Genomic DNA, 19,472 nt, shown 5'->3' with positions numbered 1-19,472 from the left:
CCGACCTCAACCAAATTGAGATGGTTTGGGATGAGTCGGACCGCAGAGTGAAGGAAAAGCAGCCAACAAGTGCTCATCATATGTGGGAACTCCTTCAAGACTGTTGGAAAAGCATTCCAGGTGAAGCTGGTTGAGAGAATGCCAAGAGTGTGCAAAACTGTCATCAAGTCAAAGGTGGCTATTTGAAGAACCTCAAATATGAAATATATGTTTAACACTTTTTTGGTTACTACATGATTCCATGTGTTATTTCATAGTTTTGATGTCTTCACTATTATTCTACAATGTAGAAATTTGTAAAAATAAAGAAAAACCATTGAATGAGTAGGTGTTCTAAAACTTTTGACCGGTAGTGTATATTACAGTAAATATTGATCACATTTCATGTGTATGATCATATATTTTGATACATTGAATGTTAATATTGTGAACCTATGTTATATATTTTTACCTCCTGTTTCAGGAAGTGATGTCACTGAGTACCGCCCCTATATATAGGACCTTTCACCCCCACCTGGGATATGGATGCCTGATAAAGACCTAAGGGTCGAAACGTTGTTAGAAATAAAATCAAACGGGAGCATGAGCAGCAGTGTGCAAAGTTGACAAGGAGACATGGTCCAGATTTCATTAGTCTCTTTATAAGTCAAGCTAAAAAACTTTGATTTATGTTCTTAAGGGTTTATCTAGAAAGCAGGTTACGTTTAATAAAAGGCGATTATACCGCGGGGGTCCTGGCCTCAGTCTGCAAATCTGTTATCACAACTTTACAAACATCATCTCAGAAGGCAGAGTAGATGCATCTACGAAGGTCTAGTAGTCCATATCTGTAGCGTTCGCATTTTGTATTTCAGTAGAGACAACATAGAGGTAGACAATTTTGTCACAAATTTTGGTGGTTTGTTTAGTAAGTATTCAAATACACCTACGTAGCCAGGCATGTCCTCATCTTAATTCCTTGAGCAGAGATGGCCCAGCATGTGGTCCTCTGCCCTGCCCCTTTTCCAGACCCCAGCTTTGCCGACCTGGCCCCTCCTCTCTCCCCACCCGCCATGGGGGTCACGCTCCCCAAGCCTCTGTAATCCTCTGCCTATCCTTGCTCACTATACCTTATTGGCTTATGCATGCTTCAGTATATGTCCAAAGCCCAGCTAGAGGACCTGTATGACCATGTGGGCTGGGTATTACTGTAAACGAACACTGTATTGTGGTTTTTAAGCCATTGCACTTTGGTTTATCACTGACATATTTCTCAACACTTGTCTAACCCTCTATCTGTATGCATCCTCTACCTGGAAAACATTTGCCTGTAGTAGAGATATCATCAAAACCACAGAACATTTCCTTTAGATGGCATAATTATATAAGTTCTGAGAATCTGAGGGTGTACTACAATTGACATGTGGGTGGCTGCTTTGAATATTAACATCATACAGCAAGGCAATGTATTTTTAACTCCAACAAAGTCTATAATGTAAAATATGATACACAAACATGGAAACATGGAATCTCTGCCATGAAACCTTTCATCTTGCCACCATTTGAGTTTTTCCCCATAAAGTGCTGCTGTCTGCCTTGTGATGGGACTGATAGAACTCAGTCAATGAAGGAGCCTACTCATTCCCTGAACTGAGGAAGGGAAAATCATGCAAACCTGTTTTACAATGAGAGTCAAATAAGGGTGTTGTATTTGCATGGATGGAGAATCGATGACTCATTCACTCCTCACCTATGGAGCTCCTTTGAATGGGGAAAATATGCATTTTGGATTGAGTCATCACAATAGCAGGACAAAGCCAATCTATAGTGAGGGACTGTTTGAAAATAAAAATAACCCAATTTTTGCTCAGGTTGATTATTTCTGTAAGTATATACTGTGCAATGTAAACTTTTCCAAAATATGTTAACAAAATTATCATTGTACCATATTCATACATACAGTGCATTTAGAAAGTATTCAGACCCCTTGACTTTTCCACATTGTGTTACAGCCTTTTTTCTAAAATGGATTAAATCGATTTTGTTTCTTCAATCTACACACAATACCTCATAATGTACAGCTATTTTCAGGTCTCTCCAGAGATGTTCGATCGGGTTCAAGTCCGGACTCTGGTTGGGCCACTCAAGGACATTCAGAGACTTGTCCCGAAGCCACTCCTGCATTGTCTTGGCTGTGTGCTTAGGGTCGTTGTCCTGTTGGAAGGTGAACCTCCGCCCCAGTCTGAGGTACTGAATGCTCTGGAGCAGGTTTTCATCAAGGATCTCTCTGTACTTTGCTCTGTTCATCTTTCCCTCAATTCTGACTAGTCTCCCAGTCTCTGCCGGGGAAACACATCACCACAGAATGATGCTGTCACCACCATGCTTTACCGTAGGGATGGTGCCAGGTTTCCTCCAGACGAGACACTTGGCATTCAGGCCAAAGAGTTCAATATTGGTTTCACCAGACCAGAAAATCTTGTTTTTCATGGTCTGAGAGTCTTTAGGTGCCTTTTGGTAAACTCCAAGCGAGCTGTCATGTACCTTTTACTGAGGAGTCGCTTCCATCTGGCCACTCTACCATAAAGGCCTGATTGGTGAAGGGCTGCAGAAATGGTTGTCCTTCTGGAAGGTTCTCACATCTCCAAGGAGGAACTCTGGAGCTCTGTCAGAGTGACCATGGGGTTCTTGGTCACCTCCCTCTCCAAGGCCCTTCTACCGTAATTGCTAAGTTTGGCAAGGCGACCAGCTCTAGGAAGAGTCTTGGTGGTTCCAAACTTCTTCCATTTAAGAACGATGGAACCCACTGTGTTCTTGGGGACCTTCAGTGCTGCAGAAATGTTTTTGGTACACTTCCCCAGATCTGTAGCTCAACAAAATACTGTCTCGGAGCTCTATGGACAATTCCTTCGACCTCACGGCTTGGTTTTTGCTATAACATGCACTGTCAACTGTGGAACCTTATATAGTCAGGTGTGTGCCTTTCCAAATCATGTCCAATCAATTGAATTTACCACTGGTGGACTCTAATCAAGTTGCAGAAGCATCTCAAGGAGGATCCATGGAAACAGGATGCACCTGAGCGCCCGAGTCTCATAGCAGAGGCTCTGAGTACTTACATTTGAAGTCGGAAGTTTACATACACTTAGGTTGCCCAAGGAAGCGAAGGTAAGCTAACTGAATGATTACAGCCCTGTGGCACTAGTGTCGGTAGCCATGAAGTGCTTTGAAAGGCTGGTAATGGCTCACATCAACAGCATCCTCCCGGACACCCTAGACCCACTCTAATTCGCATACCGCTCCAACAGATCCACAGATGACGCAATCTCAATCACACTCCACATTGCCCTTTCTCACCTGGATAAAAGGAACACCTACAGTTGAAGTCAGAAGTTTACATACACTTAGGTTGGAGTCGTTGAAACTAGTTTTTCAACCACTCCACAAATATCTTGTTAACAAACCATAGTTTTGGCAAGTCGGTTAGGGCATCTACTTTGTGCATGACACAAGTAATTTTTCCAACAATTGTTTACAGATTATTTCACTTATAATTCACTGAATCACAATTCCAGTGGGTCAGAAGTTTACATGCACTAAGTTGAATGTGCTTTTAAACAGCAAATGATGTCATGGCTTTAGAAGCTTCTGATAGGCTAATTGACATAATTTGAGTCAACTACCTTCAAACTCAGTGCCTCTTTGCTTGACATCATGGGAAAATCCAATGAAATCAGCCAAGACCTCTGGAAAAATATTGTAGACCTCCACAAGTCTGTTTCATCCTTTGGAGCAATTTCCAAACGCGTGAAGTTACCACATTAATCTGTAAAAACAATAGTATGCAAATACACTGCTCAAAAAAATAAAGGGAACACTAAAAGAACACATCCTAGATCTGAATGAATGAAATATTCTTATTAAATACTTTTTTCTTTACATAGTTGAATGTGCTGAAACAAAATCACACAAAAATTATCAATGGAAAACAAATATATCAACCCATGGAGGTTTTGGAGTCACATTCAAAATTAAAGTGGAAAACCACACTACAGGCTGATCCAACTTTGATGTAATGTCCTTAAAACAAGTCAAAATGAGGCTCAGTAGTGTGTGTGGCCTCCACGTGCCTGTATGACCCCCCCCCCCCCCCCCCCCCCCCCCCCCCCCCCCCCCCCCCCCCACAATGCCTGGGCATGCTCCTGATGAGGTGGCGGATGGTCTCCTGAGGGATCTCCTCCCAGACCTGGACTAAAGCATCCTCCAACTCCTAGACAGTCTGTGGTGCAACGTGGCGTTGGTGGATGGAGCGAGACATGATGTCCCAGATGTGCTCAATTGGATTCAGGTCTGGGGAACGGGCGGGCCAGTCCATAGCATCAATGCCTTCCTCTTGCAGGAACTGCTGACACACTCCAGCCACATGAGGTCTAGCATTGTCTTGCATTAGGAGGAACCCAGGGCCAACCGCATGAGCATATGGTCTCACAAGGGGTCTGAGGATCTCATCTCGGTATCTAATGGCAGTCAGGCTACCTCCGGCGAGCACATGGAGGGCTGTGCGGCCCCCCAAAGAAATGCCACCCCACACCATGACTGACCCACCGCCAAACCGGTCATGCTGGAGGATGTTGCAGGCTGCAGAACGTTCTCCACGGCGGCTCCAGACTCTGTCATGTCTGTCACATGTGCTCAGTGTGAACCTGCTTTCATCTGTGAAGAGCACAGGGCGCCAGTGGCGAATTTGCCAATCTTGGTGTTCTCCCGGCAAATGCCAAACGTCCTGCACGGTGTTGGGCTGTAAGCAAAACCCCCACCTGTGGACGTCGGGCCCTCATACCACCCTCGTGGAGTCTGTTTCTGACCGTTTGAGCAGACACATGCACATTTGTGGCCTGCTGGAGGTCATTTTGCAGGGCTCTGGCAAGTGCTCCTCCTGCTCCTCCTTGCACAAAGGCGGAGGTAGCAGTCCTGCTGCTGGGTTGTTGCCCTCCTCCACGTCTCCTGATGCCTGTCTCCTGGTAGCGCCTCCATGCTCTGGACACTACGCTGACAGACACAGCAAACCTTCTTGCCACAGCTCACATTGATGTGCCATCCTGAATGAGCTGCACTACCTGAGCCACTTGTGTGGGTTGTAGACTCTGTCTCATGCTACCACTAGAGTGAAAGCGCCGCCAGCATTCAAAAGTGACCAAAACATCAGCCAGGAAGCATAGGAACTGAGAAGTGGTCTGTGGTCACCACCTGCAGAGCCACTCCTTTATTGGGGGTGTCTTGCTAATTGCCTATAATTTCCACCTGTTGTCTATTCCATTTGCACAACAGCATGTGAAATGTATTGTCAATTAGTGTTGCTTCCTAAGTGGACAGTTTGATTTCACAGAAGTGTGATTGACTTGGAGTTACATTGGGTTGTTTAAGTGTTCCCTTTATTTTTTTGAGCAGTGTGTAAACACCATGGGACCACGCAGCCATCATACCGCTAAGGAAGGAGACGCGTTCTGTCTCCTAGAGATGAACGTGCGAAAAGTGCAAATCAATCTTAGAACAACAGCAAAGGACCTTGTGAAGATGCTGGAGGAAACCGGTACAAAATAATCTATATCCACAGCAAAACAAGTCATATATTGACGTAACCTGAAAGGCCACTCAGCAAGGAAGAAGCCAGTGCTCCAAAACCGCCATAAAAAAAGCCAGACTACTGTTTGCAACTGCACATGGGGACAAAGATTGTACTTTTTGGAGAAACGTCCTCTGGTCGGATGAAACAAAAATAGAACTGTTTGGCCATCGTTGTGTTTGGAGAAAAAAGGTGGAAGCTTGCAAGCCGAACAACACCATCCCAACCATGAAGCACAGGGGTGGCAGTATCATGTTGTGGGTGTGCTTTGCTTTGCTGCAGTAGGGACTGGTGCACTTTACAAAAAATATGGCATCATGAGGCAGGAATATGAAGTGGATATATTGAAGCAACATCTCAAGACATCAGTTAGGAAGTTGAAGCTTGGTTTCAAATGGGTCTTCCAAATGGACAATGACCCCAAGCATACTTCCAAAGTTGTGGCAAAATGGCTTAAGGACAACAAAGTCAAGGTATTGGAGTGGCCATCACAAAGCCCTGACCTCAATCCTATAGAAAATGTATGGGCAGAACTGAAAAAGCATGTGCGAGCACGGAGGTCTACAAACCTGACTCAGTTACACCAGCTCTGTCAGGAGGAATGGGCCAAAATTCACCCAAATTATTGTAGGAAGCTTGTGGAAGGCTACCCAAAACGTTTAACCCAAGATAAAAAAAAATTAAAGGCAATGCTACCAAATAGTAATTGAGTGTATGTAAACTTCTGACCCACTGGGAATGTGATGAAAGAAATAAAAGCTGAAATAAATCATTCGCTCTACTATTTTTCTGACATTTCACATTCTTAAAATTAAGTGGGGATCCTAACTCTCCTAAAACAGGGAATGTTTACTAGGATTAAATGTCAGGAATTGTGAAAAACTGAGATTAAATGTATTTGGCAAAGGTATATGTAAACTTCTGACTTCAACTGTATGTAAATAATGTATTTTAGTTTGCTATTTTTTTTTTCTAAAACCTGTTTTGGCTTTGTCATTATGGGGTATTGTGTGTAGGTTGATGAAGAATTCTTAAATCAATTTTAGGATAAGGCAGTAACGTAACGAAATGTCTGAATGAACTGTATGTCATCTGTCACTTATTTTCCCGCTATACTCGACTTGAGTTTGTTGAATCACTGATGTGATCTCCTGTCAAGTTTTGTGTCCCCTCGGGCTTGTGTGGCGGGCGAGATCTTTGTTGGCTATATACTCAGCCTTGTCTCAGGGTGGTAAGTTTGTGTCCTGTTGATATACATTTGGTGGTGTGGGGGCTTTGCTTTGGCCTGCCTGGTTGGTATCTTTGGATGGGGCCACAGTGTTCCCCGACCCCCCCCCCCCCCCCCCTTGTCTCAGTCCCCAGTATCTAAGCCGCAATAGTTTATGCCCCGGTGGGCTAGGGTCAGTCTGTCCTCTCTGGTGTATTGGCCAAAGCAAAGCCCCCACACCACCAAATGTATATCAACAGGACACAAACTTACCAAATCTCCTGACCTCTCCTGTCCTACCTGTTGTACTGTGTGATCTTAGGCATGCTCCCTCTAATTCTCTTCTGTCTCCCTCTTCCTCTCTGTCCCCCCCTCCCGGAGGACCTAAGCCCTAGGACCATGCCTCAGGACTACCTGGTCTGACGACTCCTGGCTGTCCCTGTTCCCAGTCCACCTGGTCGTGCTGCTGATACAGGTCTGCTGTTCTGCCTGCGGCTGTGGAACCCTGACCTGTTACACCGGACGCTCTACCTTGTCTCGGACCTGCTGTTTCGACTCGCTCTCTCGCTCTCGGAAAATGCATGAGTTAATAGTGTTGTGTTAACAGTATTGCTCATCTTAAATTATATCTGTAGAACTCTGACCATTGTTTATGGCTGATTATTTGCAGCTACTACAGGAGGTTGGTGGCACCATAATTAAGGAGAATGGGCTCGTGGACATTTTTATTTTATTTGATTTATTTCACCTTTATTTAACCAGGTAGGCAAGTTGAGAACAAGTTCTCATTTACAATTGCGACCTGGCCAAGATAAAGCAAAGCAGTTCGACAGATACAACGACACAGAGTTACACATGGAGTAAAACAAACACACAGTCAATAATACAGTATAAACAAGTCTATATACGATGTGAGCAAATGAGGTGAGAAGGGAGGTAAAGGCAAAAAAAAGGCCATGGTGGCAAAGTAAATACAATATAGCCAGTAAAACACTGGAATGGTAGATTTGCAGTGGAAGAATGTGCAAAGTAGAAATAAAAAATAATGGGGTGCAAAGGAGCAAAATAAATTAATTAATTAAAATACAGTAGGGAAAGAGGTAGTTGTTTGGGCTAAATTATAGGTGGGCTATGTACAGGTGCAGTAATCTGTGAGCTGCTCTGATATTTTGTGCTTAAAGCTAGTGAGGGAGATAAGTGTTTCCAGTTTCAGAGATTTTTGTAGTTCGTTCCAGTCATTGGCAGCAGAGAACTGGAAGGAGAGGAGGCCAAATAAAGAATTGGTTTTGGGGGTGACTAGAGAGATATACATGCTGGAGCGTGTGCTACAGGTGGGAGATGCTATGGTGACCAGCGAGCTGAGATAAGGGGGGACTTTACCTAGCAGGGTCTTGTAGATGACATGGAGCCAGTGGGTTTGGCGACGAGTATGAAGCGAGGGCCAGCCAACGAGAGCGTACAGGTCGCAATGGTGGGTAGTATATGGGGCTTTGGTGACAAAACGGATTGCACTGTGATAGACTGCATCCAATTTGTTGAGTAGGGTATTGGAGGCTATTTTGTAAATGACATCGCCAAAGTCGAGGATTGGTAGGATGGTCAGTTTTTACAAGGGTATGTTTGGCAGCATGAGTGAAGGATGCTTTGTTGCGAAATAGGAAGCCAATTCTAGATTTCACTTTGGATTGGAGATGTTTGATATGGGTCTGGAAGGAGAGTTTACAGTCTAACCAGACACCTAAGTATTTGTAGTTGTCCACGTATTCTAAGTCAGAGCCGTCCAGAGTAGTGATGTTGGACAGACGGGTAGGTGCAGGTAGAGATCGGTTGAAGAGCATGCATTTAGTTTTACTTGTATTTAAGAGCAATTGGAGGCCACGGAAGGAGAGTTGTATGGCATTGAAGCTTGCCTGGAGGGTTGTTAACACAGTGTTATAAGAAGGGCCAGAAGTATACAGAAATGGCTGGAGCGGAATTGGTGGAATGGTATCAAATACATCCATTCCATTCACTCGTTTCCAGCCATTATTATGAGCCGTCCTCCTCTCAGCAGCCTCCACTGCCTTCTACATGCTCATTCCTGTATACCACTCCCTGCAAAACAGTTATTGGGAAACAGAGAGAAACTCCAGCTGTTGGAGGAACTCCCGCCTCCCAAATCTTTCTCAAGAACTTCTTCTGAAGAACTCAAGAAACACGTATATATACCATATTTCCAAACACAGGCAACAATCCAAAATTGCTAGTCATAATATGGCCTGACGAGTCCTGGCTGTCGATTGTTTTGGACATCATACACAACATGAACACAGGAACACCCCTGTATAATTAGCTGCTTAACATTTACTTTAAGAGATGTGCTTTCACAAGGTATGTTTTGTATGCTGCCCAAAACATTTGTTTTTCACTCACAGACACACACAGACACACAAACACGCACACGCACACGCACACACACACACACACACACACACACACACACACACACACACACACACACACACACACACACACACACACACACAGGGAGTGGAAGTCATTCCGTTGGAGCACAGTGCTCTGTAAGGTCAGTGTGATCCGTCTCTTCCTGTATAGCAGGGTGTTATACTAGTCAGTGATCCTGGTCCTCATCACTGCCTGCGTGTGTGGCCTGGATCTCAAATACCCTCTGCAAAGCGTCTGCTCTTAAAAAAAAACATTCAAAACTGTTTCCCACCATAAGTGTATCAAATGCTGCAATTTTTATTTGGCGCACATCTCATGCTTTACTCTCCTCTGTGAACGGTAGATATAATCAACTGCACCGCAGAGTTTCTAGCTGCACTTGTTCAAGGCATGGCAGTTGTTCTCACATTTTTGTGAATGAGTCAGACAGACTAATTAGAGAGGGCGGACAGCTATCCCAGCTATCCACCCCAGCACTTTCACATCTGTGACGGATCCAACGGTTGGCCAGCCAGCCACCCTCCTACTGCAACAAGCCAGTACATGGGAGAGCTGCCTGAGAGGAAGGCTGGCTATAGTGTGGGAGATGACTAAGTCAATGTTTGCCTACAGCATGCCTCAGAGGTTTCCAAGGCAGGAATGAAACGTCTCAGGGTGACCCTGACTCCTTGGGGCTGGCGCTACCTGCAGTGTCCCTATCTCCGCCTGTGGGGAGTGCTGCATTCCTGCTGCCTGACTCACAGCTCCACACATTGTGTTGGCCAGATTGGCTATTAAGGGAAAGGTCAGCTTTCTCTCTCAAGCAAACAGGCAAACAGGATGACATGGAGCGCAGGGCAGAGGGGAGGGCGTGGTGACTAGACCACAAGCAGATTCCTGTCACTCCCCTTCTGAGGCAGAGGGAGGGAGACACACATCAATAGTCTGAATGGCAACTGTCAGCATGAGCCTGTTGACTCAACCCTTGGACTCATCCATTTGTAAATAACATTGTTTATATACAAGAGGAGATGTTATTGACGGGTTGTCTTGTCTTTTAGATCTTTGTTTACGTACAATTATGTACAAAATGTTCTCGCTTTAGCGGAGACCACGTTCACGGTAAAGGCTGCATATGCCGGCTCAATCAGAAATGACCTTTACATTTCTATTGTGCAGTCTGTAACACTTCAGCAATATAGATTGAATAGAGTCCTGAGAGAGTTTTCAGAGTTTTGAATGACAGTGAACTCCTAAGCTGTATGAACATGACATTTAGAACGGCTTTCGGTGGCATGCTGGACACATCAGCAAAACACCATATTCAACCCTAGAATAGTCTTTGTTGGAAGGAAGGCCTGCTGGGGCTGGATTCAATCCGTATCGTGGAAGATCCGCATTAAAACATATAGGTCATTTCATATTGAGCCGACATACGCAGCATTTACTGTGAACCCAGTCTTTGCCCCACATGGGAACATTGCCTTTAAATGTGTATCGAGCCATAACGTGGATCTTCCGCCATAGTTCTGCAATACGAATTGAATCCAGCCACTACTACACACAGAAACAAATATGGATATCAAATCCAACTTTACTGTGCTACAATCAGAGGAGACCAGTGGGAGGAGCTATATGAGGACTTATTGTAATGGCTGGAATGGAATCAATGGAATGGTATTAACCACATCAAAACACATGAACACAATGTGTTTGACTCCATTCTATTGATCCCATTCCAGCCATTACAATGAGCCTGTACTCCTGTAGCTCCTCCTACCAGCTTCCTCTGGCTACAATTGTTTATGGCATTCTACCTCACTATTCTCTCTTCCTCTCTCTCTGTTGAAATATTTGTCATAGTCATCCCCATAACCACCCCCATGCATTCCCATCAACCCCTCCCACGAATTTCCCGTAAACTAGTGCATCACTCACTTCCTCATTCCTGTGAGAGTAGTTGCGGAGATGCTGATGTGTCAATACTTGCTTCTGCTTGTTGTTTTCCATTTGTGGTTTTCACAGTCAAGCTAACATGTACTTTGTCATACAATTACATGGCTTGTATGATAAGTACCATGTATGCAAAGTCTTACAAGGAATGTGCCTCTGTAACTGAATTCTTAGGCTTTTTGAGAGTTTCATTCAAGTCTTTTATTACTCATTAAGATAGTGGAAGAGGAAGTTGGGGTTCGGAAAGTTCCAATTTACAATAATGAAGAACTTAAAAGTTGACAACAGGAATTGAACCTTGACTCGTGTGGCTGTAACACATTTGTTCCTCTGAGGCTACAGCCTACCTCCAGAACACATTCAGGTCAATGGTAGTGTGATGGGCCGGATGGGTTCCTGTCTGTCTTCTGCCTGCATGTCTTTTCTCCTTTCAGCCAGCCGCTCCAGTCGTTAGGACAGGATGTTATCACACTGGGATGACTGAGAAAAAGGAGTGAAGCACGCTGGCACAGACCTTTGTCTCCAGGGGATGCAACCATATTATCTGCACTTAACAGATCTACCCTAAAGGTCCTCTGCCAAATCACTGGCATGAACACGTGGACAAGGAAATGTGCTAGTGTCAGGGGGAAAACACACAATAAAGGGAGATAACGTAGTAACAGCGCTTTGAAGCTAAAGAAAAAGAGACATCCACATCCCTTGGTGTTCTAGTTGCTCTGTTGTCTGTACTGGACTTTACACCCATGACAGAGCCCTGTGTGTAGACTGTGGGGGAGGTTCCCCGAAGTGTTCTTTATTGACATGCTGACAACTGGCATTACTGACAAGACTGGTGGCCTTTCTTCAAAAATGAAACAACATATTAGGAAACACTAACATTCCCAATATGCATTTGTTTTCAGGAAAGGGAGTAAACTGGGCATATCGGTAAATGCAAACGGCTGATTCTGATTCAGCCCATTGCAACACATCATCCTAAACTCCACTTCAATTTTAATGTGTGTAACGTGTATGCTCCTCTCAAACTTCTCCCAAACTCTTGACGGAACTTTTTTCTATTTAAAAATTGAATTAAATCCACAGTAACACATTGAAACTACACTGTCAATTGTCGGCTACTTTTCACTCACGATTCTGACTGTCTGTATAGTTCCCTCTATTCTGTAGTGTAACCAAGTGTAGTGACCACTCTATCCTACGGCTGTAGGATGAGTGTTTCTGAGAGCAGCTGCTCTGCCTCCATCTGGTCTTCCCTCAGGTTGGGAAGCTGCTTGGGATGCCCATGAACGGCAGCCACTGGACTGGGATGAGGAGCATGGTGGAGGAGCTTGGACGAAGGGGACACAGGGTGGTGGTGGTGATTTCAGGGGTAGCAGCAGGGGGCCTTCGCAGCACTACATCACCCTGACCTCCCTGTGTGGCATTACTACCAAACCCTGACAGTGCTTAGGGACTACATCCAGCATGCCTGTAACAAACCTCCTATATAACAAGAAGCTGATGCAAACTGATCCCTTTTAGCCTGTTGGTGTCATCGTTGGAGACTCTCTCTTCATCCATAACTTCCCCCTGTGTGGTGTAGAGTTTGAGGCCAGCCAGTGCCCATTCCCTGCCTCCTATGTCCCCTTACACTACACAGACCACATGACCTTGAGACAGAGGAGTGTCAACTTCCTGTTGGCCCTGCTTGAGCCCGTCTTGCAGATACCTGTACTCAGGAGTCAATGCCATCGCCTCAGATGTCCTACAGAGGGAGATGACTATTCCACAGCTGATGAGCAAGACATCGATTTGGTTCATGCACTTTGATTTCTCCCCGCCAGCTGAGAAAGCTCAACAGTTCTTTGATGTCTTCCGGCAGGTTCTTCAACGAGTTGTGTGGAGATACATTGGAGCTGTGCCTGAAAATCCTCCAGAGAATGTCAAGGTGATGAGCTGGCTCCCCCAGAACGATCTATTGGGCCATCCCACCGTCAAGGCCTTCATCACACATGGAGGGATCCACATGGGATCCAGGAGGGGATCTGCAACGGTGTGCCCATGGTGATGATGCCCTTTTTTGGTGACCAGTGTGGCAACGTGCAGCGCATGGCAGCACAAGGCATGGGAAAAGCCCTCAGTATTAATGATGTGACCTCAGACAAAATTCTGAAGGCCCTTAATAAGATAATCAATGACAAAACATACAAGGAGTAGATTAGGAAGCTTTGGGCCGTGCATAAGAACTGTCGTGTTAATCCCTTTCACCTGGCGATCTTCTGGACTGAGTTTATTAAGAGGCACAAAGGAGCAGGTCATGTGAGGGCAGCTGGATTCAGTACCCCTGCCTGGATCTCTTCACCCTGCTCATCATCTTAGTTATAACTGTTGTCATGGCAACTGTGTTTCCATCACTGCTGCTTTAAGAGGAATCAGTAAATGCACTGTAGCCTAGTAGGGTTTTCTCTAAAGTGTGTAAATAAAACGCCTGACGCCTTTGCCGAAAACACACTTTATTTTCAAAAGACGGTGTAGAATAAAAAATGAGGTGATTCGTAGTAAACACATTTGATTTGACAGTTTATTTTTACAGTCTATGGACAAAACAGAGTGGTGTGGGGATTGCAGCAGAAAAGTGAGTCAGGCAGGGAATCTACTCCGAGTCCTGTCTCAGTGCTGTTGTCCTTCCCTGTCCTCCCATGCAGAGCTGGAGCACTGTGACCCACTTCCTGTCATTCCTTCCTGACCTGGCGCCTCTGTCTGCAGTCTCTGCCACTCTCACCACAGTGCCCAGCTATCTGGGCCACTTGTGTAACCAGCTTGTTAACTCCAATAGTTTGCTTTTAGTCCGTGATCAGAGTTGAAGGCTAATCCACTACAACCATTCTCTCAAGCGTTCTCAACTACCTTTGCCAATAATTTGTCCAAGAATGTGAGCACACTGGCAAGGAAACAAACAGTGGAGTCATTCATGGAGAAAATAGGTACAATTCTTTGTCAGCTTTTGGGAGTCATGCGGAGCCATTTCTGAGAACGGAAACCTATGACCAAAAACTGTCTGCTTAGTGATCACTGGAATAATACATATCCTGACCCCTAGAGCAACTTTTGTCGGGAACAAATACAGTTCATTTTCCACTTCTGCAGTCCAGGAAGTAAAGTGGAATACAGCCAGAGCCTTGCGGGAAATGCAGCCCATTGGGAGTGACCTGTGTGTCCGTCTGTTTGATGACCCAACTCCTGGAATGTGTGGCACCGAGCGAACAATAACAAAGAGCTCTGATGACAGCAGGATAAAACACACAGGCAGAGTAGAAAACAGCACTGCCAGGGACAGAGAGGGCGAGATAACATCAGGTCAAAGTGGCTGTTGTGTGTGTTTGTTCTTAAAGGATGGTCAATCTGGCCCCATTGTCTCCTCAGAGAGTTGGTAGATCATGAACAAAGAAGGGAATGGCTAAACATAGGCATAGGCTCCCTTATAAGGATCAGTATTGGGACCATACATGAGTATTTTGATGGCTAATACAACAGTTGCATATCTCAAGTATATTGGTATTGTTTTCAAAAACTATCCATTCACTGATAAGCACAGTGTTATGCCCACTGTTTGACCTCTGCAAAAGGCCCAAATGAGAATGATGAGAGGTACTGTTTTTTCATAATCATTCTAAAAACATTTGACATTTTATTTTTTGAAAACTCCAAGAAATATCCAAAGAGTTAGATATAGGACTCGAGATGGATGAAACCTGTTTTGGCATGGAAATTGCCATTGAGGGCTTCCACCATTTTAAAGTAGTCAACTGGGTGGGACTTCCTATGGGTGAAGGAAGAATCACATGATTCCATCTGGGTCATCAGGAGGGATCAGCTAATTAATTAATTCCGTGGCAGTAAATTGCCAACCTTGGCTTAATACCTGCTCAAACACACTAGGTGGCAGTATGCACCCTTTTCAGTTTGTTTGCCAACTCAACCGTTGCCTCCTGCTATAAACCACCTTCTGCCCCCAGCTGTGCCATCTATCTTCTGAGCTCATGCTGTTAGGTGATGCTAACACCCCGGCCATCCTACAATCTAAGCTTGAGGCCCTCAATCTCACACAAATTATCAATGAACCCACCAGATACAACCCCAAATCCGTAAACACGGGCACCCTCATAGATATTGCCCTAACCAACCTTCCCTCCAAATACACCTCTGCTGTCTTCATCCAGGATCTCAGTGATCACTGCCTAATGCCTGCGTCTGTAATGGGTCTGCGGTCAAGCGACCACCCCTCATCACTGTCAAACGCTCCCTAAAACACTTTACCGAGCAGGCCTTTCTAATCGACTTGGCCCGGGTATCCTGGAAGGATATTGACCTCATTCCATCAGTAGAGAATAGCTGGTTATTCTTTAAAAGTGCCTCACCATCTTAAATAAGCATGCCCCATTCAAAAAATGTAGAACCAGGAACAGATATAGCCCTTGGTTCACTCCAGACCTGACTGCCCTTGACCAGCACAAAAACATCCTATGGCGTAGTGTATTAGCATCGAATAGCCCACGTGATATGCAACTTTTCAGGGAAGTTAGGGACCAATATATACAGGCAGTTAGGAAAGCAAAGGCTAGCTTTTTCAAACAGAAATTTGCATCCTGTAGCACTAACTCCAAAAAGTTCTGAGAGACAGTAAAGTCCATGGAGAATAAGAGCACCTCCTGCCAGCTGCCCACTGCACTGAGGCAAGGAAACACTGTCACCACCGATAAATCCGCGATAATTGAGAATTTTAATAAGCATTTTTCTACAGCTGGCCATGCTTTCCACCTGGCTACCCCTACCCCGGTCAACAGCCCTGCACCCCTCACTGCAACTTGCCCAAGCCTCCCCACTTCACCCAAATTCAGATAGCTGAAAAGATCAGCTACTACTTCAAAATGGAGATTGCCTCAATAGCACTGCCTGTGTGCTGATGTCTTTATCATTCTCTATGGAAATATCTTACCCTTTACTGTCACCTAGTGTTCAAACTAAGGAACTGCATTTTATACATCCTAATACCATTAGTATCTAAATACAATAGTATCATAAAGGACAGTGTCGGTCAGACGAAGAGTGGGTTGTCTTGGACTGTTACTCCAGCAGCCACACCTCCATCAGAGAGCTCATCACTCTTGGTCCTCAGCACAATGTGACTGCTCCTATGAGAATTCAAATCCAGACATCAGTGCAACACTGCTGTGGAAAATTCTGCCACCACAACACCATCCAGAACATTTCTGTGTCAGTCAATTAATAATATTGTGACAAAAATATGCATGTCTGTCTGTGTGTATACCTGACATAAGCTCCAAATGTGCAGAGTTCACATATGCAAGTGCTGAGTTTTAGCAGAGTTCCCCGTTCCAGGATGTAGTTGTGCACAGGCCGGATCTTGTCCATCCAGACGTAAGCTGCCCTCTATATGTCATCCTTCACACCCTTCAGTACCTGAAAGATTTCAGATCCGTAGATGTGATTGCCTACAGGAGGAGGAATTCTACACATCAGCAGACAGGCAGAGCATGACGGTGTCAGGGGTCACGAGAGACTAGGTGCAATTGTTTTACCTCGCCTGGGACATAGAGTGGGTAGAGTTTGTACATTGTAGACAATTCCAATGGTCTTACAGTGATATCTCAGCTCACCCAGGGCACCAGGCAACCTTTAGTTAATGTACCCATTGTAAGAAGAAAGAAAGAGCTGAGGTCCTCTTACCTCCCACCTCCCCTCTGTGGCTTCAGGACAAACTGGTCTGGTTTTGCCAAAGCCATAGACAGTCTTGTCACCTTCTGTTCCCTGTTGTGACCAAGTAAAGTAATTGAAAAATAAATTAAACTATTTACAACAACATTGTAAAGAGAAGAGGTAATATGTAAACACTTAGCCAGGTTCTCTTACCATGTCTAATGTATACAGCCCAGCAAATGTGGCCCGGATCTGATCCACAACATCAGGTTCACCAGGAAAGAACCTCTCCAGAACACCAGGTCTGCCCAGTTCCTGTTGGACCTTCTTGGTGCCAGCCAGGTGGGTACTGATATCTGGACACTTCACAGCCAGAGAGCGCTCCATCATGAGGCGAGCCTCCCAGCTCTACACAAAATCATACAGGGAAGATTATTACTGCTGAATCAAAGGGCCAAATCCAATCCAACAGTATCATCATCATCATAGATAGAGGAACTGGGAAGTGGTCTGTGAGTTTAATGGGTACATACATTACAGTCAATGATACACTGACTACTGAGAAAGGTTTAAATTAAATTAAATAAATGCTGTAAGCCCTTTATTTAACCAGGAAGGTCAGTTAACAAATTCTTACTTACAATGACAACCTACCGGGGAACAGTGGGGCAGTGGGGCAGAATGACAGATTTTTACCTTGTCAGTTTAGGGATTCGATCCAGCAACCTTTCAGTTACTGGCCCAACACTCTGACCACGATGCTAACTGCCACCACAGGTGAGGTACAATGACAGGATGTTACCATCTAACCCGTTCTGTGTAGTTCTGAGGAATGTACCCATAGCGGAAATATACAATAGCAACCACCATCTCTGCAGAGAGAATGAGTTTGACTTGCTTCATGTCAGTAACACAATTACATGTTTGTTAGAAATCTAACAATCCATCTGGTCACAAAAAGTTACGATAGCACGTACACAAAGAGCCTCGTTTTCATCAAGGAATCCCATCTTCGATACATCGTCGAACCGTCTTCATATAACAGGAATTTGTCTGCAAAAAAAACATTTTGCAGTCAATATGTGGACACTCATGACTTCATTGTGCGAGAACAGATAATAATTCACTTGACTAATAAGCACCAAGGAATCCAATCAAACTTACCTGTTCCATAGCTCATTCTCAATATATCTATGGCCAAAAATGCTCCAACCAGAAACAGGACCACTGCCCTGCAGTGAATGAAAGTTAGATGGTTAACCTTGCCAGTCGGACCTTGAATCATTTACATTTGAAGTGATATGAAAACCTTGACACCCACCTCTCCGAGCCGTAGAGGTCCCAAGCTTTAGCTAGTCCCTTTGCCAGACTTGCAGAAGGGTTGTTGTTTAGGACATGCTTGCTTTCATCCAGCTGACCAGGCCTCTTCAGAATGTGCCTAATGATGAAATAATAATAGGCCTTATTTAGAAAGAATACTCCACAGGGGATATTTAAAGAAATAAGTTGGTAACTAGTTGTGTGAACATCCCGGTGGACGTCTGGTGTGCATGCAGAAACACCACACCCACCAGGAGCAATGGTGTTGATCTCGATCTGTTTCAGGGAGCCATTCTGGTCCAGCATGTCGTCTGAGCGATTCAGATCCAAGATTATGGACATTTTTCAGAAAGTAGTATTTTTTTAAACCCATAACCATGTGTGTGAGGTGTATACTTTTGTTTCAAGACTACCAAGAAACACTGTGTGACCCTGATTTAACCCAATGTAGTAAAAGGTCCATTAAAACTACAAAACCTACCTGGGTCCTCCCCTCTTGTATGCCATGTCTGTGTTTGTTGAATAAACTGCCAGTGAAATCATCCACTTTGATAGTGCTGTTAAAATAAATTGGCTACAATCCCTCTATTGCACTAGTCTTTTCTGCTTGGTCATAACAGCTCTCTGTATAACCTGGCTAGAAGGTTCTCCAGCCTGGCTGATCTTGTCCACCAGTCGGTTGTAGTGTGTTTGTACTGTTAGAGGCTGGTGGAAGGTATCCTGGTGAGGGGAAAAGTGTGAACTGTGCATAGGTCATCCCCTGAACCCAGACAAAATTAACAGCAGCTCTGATGACTATTTGTTCAATTTAGATAAAATGGACACATTCAAAATAGTATGTATGCCGGCAAACAGACATAGTTCTAGACATGTGATAGTCTCAACTGTTATTGTGTAGCATGCTAGTGTGGTGAAAGCTAAACAGTAAATGCTTAGTGAGCTAATTCGGTCCTGAGATGCAAAGATGACCCAGGTGCAATATCTAGATCAGGGCTCTCCAACTGTGTTCCCGGAGAGCTACCTTTCTGTATGTTTTCGCTCCAACCCCAGTTGTAACTAACCTGGTTCAGCTTATCAACCAACTAATTATTAGAATCGGGTGTGCTAGATTAAGGTTGGCGTGAAAACCTGCAGGATGGTAGCTCTCCAGGAACAGGGTTGGAGAGCCCTGATCTGGATGGACACTTGCATTTTGTCCGGTAAGCACTTAAAGGGGCAATCTGTGATTCAAACAAAAAAGCTGTCAACACACCACTTTTTTTTGGT

General features: G+C 44.6%; 2 pseudogenes; one reads left to right on the top strand and one right to left on the bottom strand.

Moving 5' to 3' along the window:
* The first annotated feature begins 968 nt into the window (after positions 1 to 968).
* On the top strand, positions 969 to 13,594 carry LOC110531196 (annotated as a pseudogene).
* A 2,669-nt stretch (positions 13,595 to 16,263) lies between these two features.
* On the bottom strand, positions 16,264 to 18,963 carry LOC110533019 (annotated as a pseudogene).
* Positions 18,964 to 19,472: the final 509 nt, after the last annotated feature.

Source organism: Oncorhynchus mykiss, chromosome 9 (assembly GCF_013265735.2).
Source record: "Oncorhynchus mykiss isolate Arlee chromosome 9, USDA_OmykA_1.1, whole genome shotgun sequence".
Taxonomy (NCBI): Eukaryota; Metazoa; Chordata; class Actinopteri; order Salmoniformes; family Salmonidae; genus Oncorhynchus; species Oncorhynchus mykiss.
Note: the sequence above shows the minus strand (reverse complement) of the source record. Positions and strands in the feature narration are given on the sequence as shown.